Here is a 5,895-nt window from a genome sequence, read left to right on the forward strand (position 1 = left end):
AATAGAAAACAAGATAAACAAAAATAATGAAACACAAAACCCCCATGGAATTCACAGGGAAAAGATAACAAGTTCTAGAAAATAACTATAGAAGTTCATATTTCAAAAGAAATGAAGTATTTGGGAAGTAAAAATGAAGTATTTCAAAGTACAAAAATCTTTTTAGGTTTGTTTGGTAACTTCTAATGTTACTGAACATGAACTTTCTTGGTTCTTTTTACATGAATTTGCATATTGAACCCATCCGACAAACCGTTTGATCTGCCACTTTTAAACCGTATTTGATCTGCCATATTTCTCTAGTTCTTCTTGTACATCCGCCGCCAGCCCAGCGCCCCCATGCAATCCATCAACCATGGTTGAGAACCTCCGCCTTGCTTCCATCGCTGGCTGTCGTCCCTCCACCCCTCCTCCACCCACAACCCTAATCTGGTTTCAGCAGCTGCCACGATGCAATGTTGCTGCTCCCTCCCTACAACATGGACACAAACTAGCTGATGGATGAAAGAATGATTATAGATAATTATTGCTATGATCTGTAGTTTTTGTGAACTGATATTTGAGACTCTCTCTCCAGGCTCTGTAGCTTGTGTGGACGGATAGTGCAGGCTCGATGAACTCTGCCCATCTTGACTCTTGAACTGATAGTAGATAGTAGAGAAGAATGTAGTGTTGCCTGTCAACTACTAGTTTGGCCAGTTTTGGATTTTGGCCTGGTTGAACTTTTGATAAAGCATCAGTTTGTTGTCAGTTCTAGTGCACTCAAGCATAAGGAGGGTTTGACCTGTTATTAATGGATCACTATAACTTTCTTCCACCAAGGTGCTTTCACTCGGTGATGCCAGGCTTGTAATCTTCTCCCTCGTGAGCTCTCTCTCTCTCTCTATAAGTTTAGTTCACTTCAACCAGTTGATATTGGATTATATTGGTTGATTGAAAAATACTTTGCTCTTTACCCATCGCCATGGCCCTGCTCCCTAACCAACACCGCCGACCAACAACATGGCCCTGCACCCTGACCATCGCCATGACCCCTCATTCTCGCGCTGCCGCATCATGCACTCACCACGGCGTGTGTGGCATCCTCCCGACGAAGCGCCCCCGTTGTGTCGCGGGCCAATTTTCCGGCGTCACCCTCCGCCTCCTCAGTGCACAGGCCGTTCACCTCCGCCACCCCAGGCCGTACACCACTACGAAGAGAGCCTGTTCAACTACGTGATAGAGAATTTTTGTACCAGACATAGTATTAGTTCGATGTGTAATCTATCATCAGTCCATGAAAAATTATAGAATAGTTGGTGTGTGTGAAGAAATATCATCAGTGCAAGTTTCAAAACTCTGTAAGTTTAGATATATTACCTAAATAAGTAATGATTTGCAACAAGTTTCTTCAAAATTTTGTAAAGTTTAGATATATCACCTAAAGTATCGTTAGTGCAAGTTTGAAAATTCTGTAAGTTTAGATATATTGGAAAGAAAAATTGATGAGTCACCATCTGCTTTATATTCATGTTCTCTGCAGCACAGGTAGCAGTGGGACTGACTGTGAGTGATCCCTATATAACTCAGGAAGCACGTCAGTATAGAAGGCAAAAATCTGTGACCTATATAACTCCTGTTTGTTTTGACTTCTTGTTTCTCTACAGCGGCCAAATCCCGGCACACCTGATAGTTGAAACTTACACATGGCCTGCGACCAACTGCGCCGCCTCTATAAGCTCCTCGGGAATGACTTGGTAGTAGCTGGGATCCCCTTACAGCGGCAAAATCCCGGCGCACCCAGCCACCGCTCGTGATCCCTGCTCCTTCAGCTCGACTTCGCCGGTGCCGTCAGTCCACAGGAATAGGAGCGTCATGCCCGGCAACAAACAAGAACAAAAGGTATGTGCTTCGAAATTTAAAATTTCGTATACATTTGCTGAAGTTACCTTATACTCCCATCAATCTTATGATTTAGAATAAATTTTAGCCATGATTTAGACTTTATTTTTGCAATAAATAAGTTCACTATCTCGGTACAATTAGTTGACCATCTCAGTACAACTATTATTGGGTGTGCCAAAACTAGATGCAAGTCTAAGGTAACTTCAGCAAATGTATACAGAATTAATGTGTAAACCAGTACATGCTCCTTTTTGATAAAATCTAGCCCATTCAAAGTAGTCATGATTGGACTAGGATGCTATGTTTCACCGTTATCTAACAGTGCATACATCGTTATCCAAGTGCAGTACATCATTATCTTACCGTGCAGATCTTATAGTGTAGTACAATAAATCATGATCTAACATTTTTACAGGAACTGCAAGCTATATACAGAATTTCTACAGAAACTGCTGCAGATACATGACTTATGAGGCTACCAGGGGCTACTACACCTCCAAATTAATGACAGCCTGCAACTTACTTGCTTCCAACACACTAGTAACACATTCTAAGGTTCGTAATCGGCTACTTCAGAGCGCTGTTGCTATTCTGTGGGTAAAGGTCCTCATTTTGTTGACGGTGGCATCTTACAAAGAAAAGGTAACCTGCTTTTACTTATTATTCTTGTACTTTGCCCTTCAAATACAGAAGTAGAATCAATGTCAATAAGCATTTTCACAACTTCTCTTATTGTCGGTCGCTCAGAAGGTGCTCGAATAATTCAAGCAATGGCAAATGTTAAGGACATTTATTAAAACTTTTGATCCATAGTTGCTAACTTTTAGATCACAAACCGCTGTAGTATTCCGGTCTGAACATTGGGATCAAACCCATTTTGATCATGACATGATAAAAAATGGAATGGTGGGAAGTAGGAGGTCCAGTTTCTAGTAAATGGGATCGTGGGCAGATGCATAATAGTCCTATCCTATAATCTGCAGTTTTCAGGATAAACGGGATCAAACGGCTTCTTCCCCAGACCATGCTCGGCTTTCTGCCTAGGCAAACCCCTTTTATTCCTCCCAGGCACAACCACAACATCCTTTTCAGTCCAAATTGACAGCTGACTGCGGTCCAAGTTCGGCAAATAATTTTTTATTTCGGTCCAACCTGGCCGTCCCAAGCAATTCACCGTCGCAGCTACTAGCCCGATTGCGTCGAGCCTCCTGCCACCGCCGGTGGGGCTCCATCGCCGTACTGCCCATACCGTTCACCGCCACCACACCGGATCGTTCAACGACACAACCCGAAGCAGTTCAACCCCGCGGCTCAGGAGGCACACACTTCGCCTCTCCATCCCAGGAGAGCAGTACATCTCCTTGTGCACGATTAGTCCTTTGCCGATGTACACTGCTGCTCTAAGCTCTTTGGACACTTCTCCAATATGTCCAGCACTGTCCCCAGTCCAACCCCGTGGCATCCCGACGGTCGAGTTCATGCCGAGCAGCAGTCCATGACCGTCAGCTCCTATTTCCACTATAGTGGTTGGTTGCCGTTTTCCTCATCCTTCCCGGTGCACGACAACCCAGCCCACATGCTGATGCCGTTCGCCACCCCAAAATAGCTTTGTCTATGTAAATGCTACTAAATCAGTGGTTTGATTCAGCAGCCTCCTTCAGTTCAAACACATGAACTAAAGTAATCAGAGAAGAACAATATACTGAAGAACAATGTACTGAGTTTTTGTTAACCAACGAAGAAAAATATACTGAAATTACAGGGGATAACACAATGCAGTGCTAGTCACTATCATTAGTACTTAATGTGAGTCAAAAAAGAAGTGTTGGACAATGGTTCGTTGTTAATTAGTGACCAGAACTAGTGTACTTTGGATTATACTAGTGCAAATGTAGCCTCAAATTCCTAGTACGTGTGAACATGCACACATCTAACAGAAAATGGGTTCATGAGAAAATGAGGTTCTTATGATCATGTTTATTGTTAACTTATTCAGAAGAAATGCTATTAAGTTATATCATTAGTGAAAACCCAGTTAACTTATTAAAAAAATAATTGTATCAGTTCTGACTCGAGAGGGTGTAAGTGCAGAAGAAAAAATTGGTGGCTGTAAAGGGTCATCGATTGAAAAGGTTATAAGTTCACCACGACGTCTCAGATAAGTTCGTGAAAAAGATCAAACAAAAAAGAAACCCCAAATGGGAATTCGAATGGTAAAAGTTTAAGTCAAAAATTTCTACTTGGCCTAGATAGCTCATATATACTTCAATCTTGTAATTTAAAAGGTCAAGTCACAAGTTCGGAGATGATTGTTTGCAACTAGTTTGCTTTGATGATTCTGTAATTGCATCAGGCCATTACAGAAAATGGCTCTAGTAGTTCATTATTTATTTCAATTCATGAAATTGATATAGTATGCCGCCCCGCCCGCAATGTCGTTGTTGCTTGCTAGCTGCCGGTGGTTCGTGTGCCCTGGTCGCTGCTGCTATAGGGTAAGGTGAGTGAGAAAGAGATTACTGAGAGGGATTTGCTGCTGTTGTTGTTCCTTGTATTGATAGAGGATTGTCGAATCTAAAGCCAGCTGCACCTTTGCATCCTATGCACTGTCACATATGAGTTGGTGCTCCTGCAGTAGTGTTCTAATTAGCAAAAGAACAATGAGAAGGGAAAGAAGATGGTGGTTAAATATTAAGTAAATAAGAACCGATAGAATGAGGATAACATAAAACAGTGTGTGACTGAAAGAAACTAAATATTTTGGTGCAAAACGTTGTTGCTTTTCTCTGGTGCTGTAGTTCAATTTACTACAACCATTCTGCTTGTAATAACATCTTCTGTAGGTAGTTCGAGATGGGAACACTTGTTTCAAATGCTCTCCTCCCATTCGCGATGCTTCCAACAAGGAAAACCTCTGGGAAGCTCTGCCGGTAATGCAATCTCCTATCCATCCCAGCTCCAACTTACTGCTGCTAATCAATTGTCTGCATGTAATAGAAAAGTAGGTGTTTGTAGCATAACTTCTGAACTTGTAGGTGTTTGTTGCACAAGTTCGAGTTGTCGCTACTCGAAGAAGCTACTACTATTGATAGCTTTGGGGTTCACATGCTACAGCACATGGATCCATGGACAATTAATTAGTATGAGAGAGATAATTTGGTTGTGTCATGCTCTTTAGTGTTTGTTTCTATTCCTGTTAGCACCAAATAGTGTTTGAATTTTTTATTTTTGTGCTCTCACATATTTGTTTGGGCAGTACAAACACATCAGCACAGTGAGTAAGGATGTGGCACCTTGGGGAATAATGCCTACAAAGCAAGCCCAGGATGACGATGCTGATCACTAGCATGAAGGATACCAAGCAGGCTAAGGATGAAGTACACGATGAAGGCAATGAGGACAATGAAAACATGCAATCCATAAACATAGCAGCAGCTGCAAGTTCTTCTATGTATGATAATATGATTGCTACTTTTTAAAAGAAAGTGTATATGATAGTTTGATGTTTCTACAAGAAAGGAAACAATGGTTTGAATTAAAAACATTGATCAGTATGAATAAAAAACAATTATCAGTCGAGTGCTCTCTCCTTCCTATTTTGGTTGATGTCCATGAACAAACAAAAAATTGTATGGAATGTTTGATTACTACTAGCATATATGTTTAGATCATAAATAGCTGTCGGTTCTTCTATGGAATTTGAGAAAGTTCGCTTATGAACCTGAGGAATATATGCTCAAAGAAAAACAAAGAAAAAGCACATCACATTTATTGTGGAAAAGTTTATTTTAGTTCAGCTATATAAACTATGTTGGTTCGATGATGAAAGTTCGACTGCTCAACACAAAACACACGCAGTATGTGAAAACACGCTCAGTACAAAACTATACATACATTCGTTCAAGTACTCTTTTTCCCGAATATATATTCGTCCGTTCTACAAAGAAAAAATGGTTGAATTAAAAATATTGATCAGTACAAGTTAAAAATGGTGGTCCGTTCGGAATAAAAAAT

General features: G+C 40.9%; 1 long non-coding RNA gene across 1 annotated transcript; it reads left to right on the plus strand.

Annotated features, from left to right (window-relative positions):
- The first annotated feature begins 2,505 nt into the window (after positions 1-2,505).
- Positions 2,506-5,349, plus strand: LOC119328627. The gene is made up of 3 exons (XR_005159065.1): positions 2,506-2,526; positions 4,725-4,811; positions 5,138-5,349. It is a non-coding gene; the product is annotated as an uncharacterized LOC119328627 (long non-coding RNA).
- The last annotated feature ends 546 nt before the right edge of the window (positions 5,350-5,895 follow it).

Source organism: Triticum dicoccoides, chromosome 1B, assembly GCF_002162155.2.
Source record: "Triticum dicoccoides isolate Atlit2015 ecotype Zavitan chromosome 1B, WEW_v2.0, whole genome shotgun sequence".
NCBI classification, from domain to species: Eukaryota; Viridiplantae; Streptophyta; class Magnoliopsida; order Poales; family Poaceae; genus Triticum; species Triticum dicoccoides.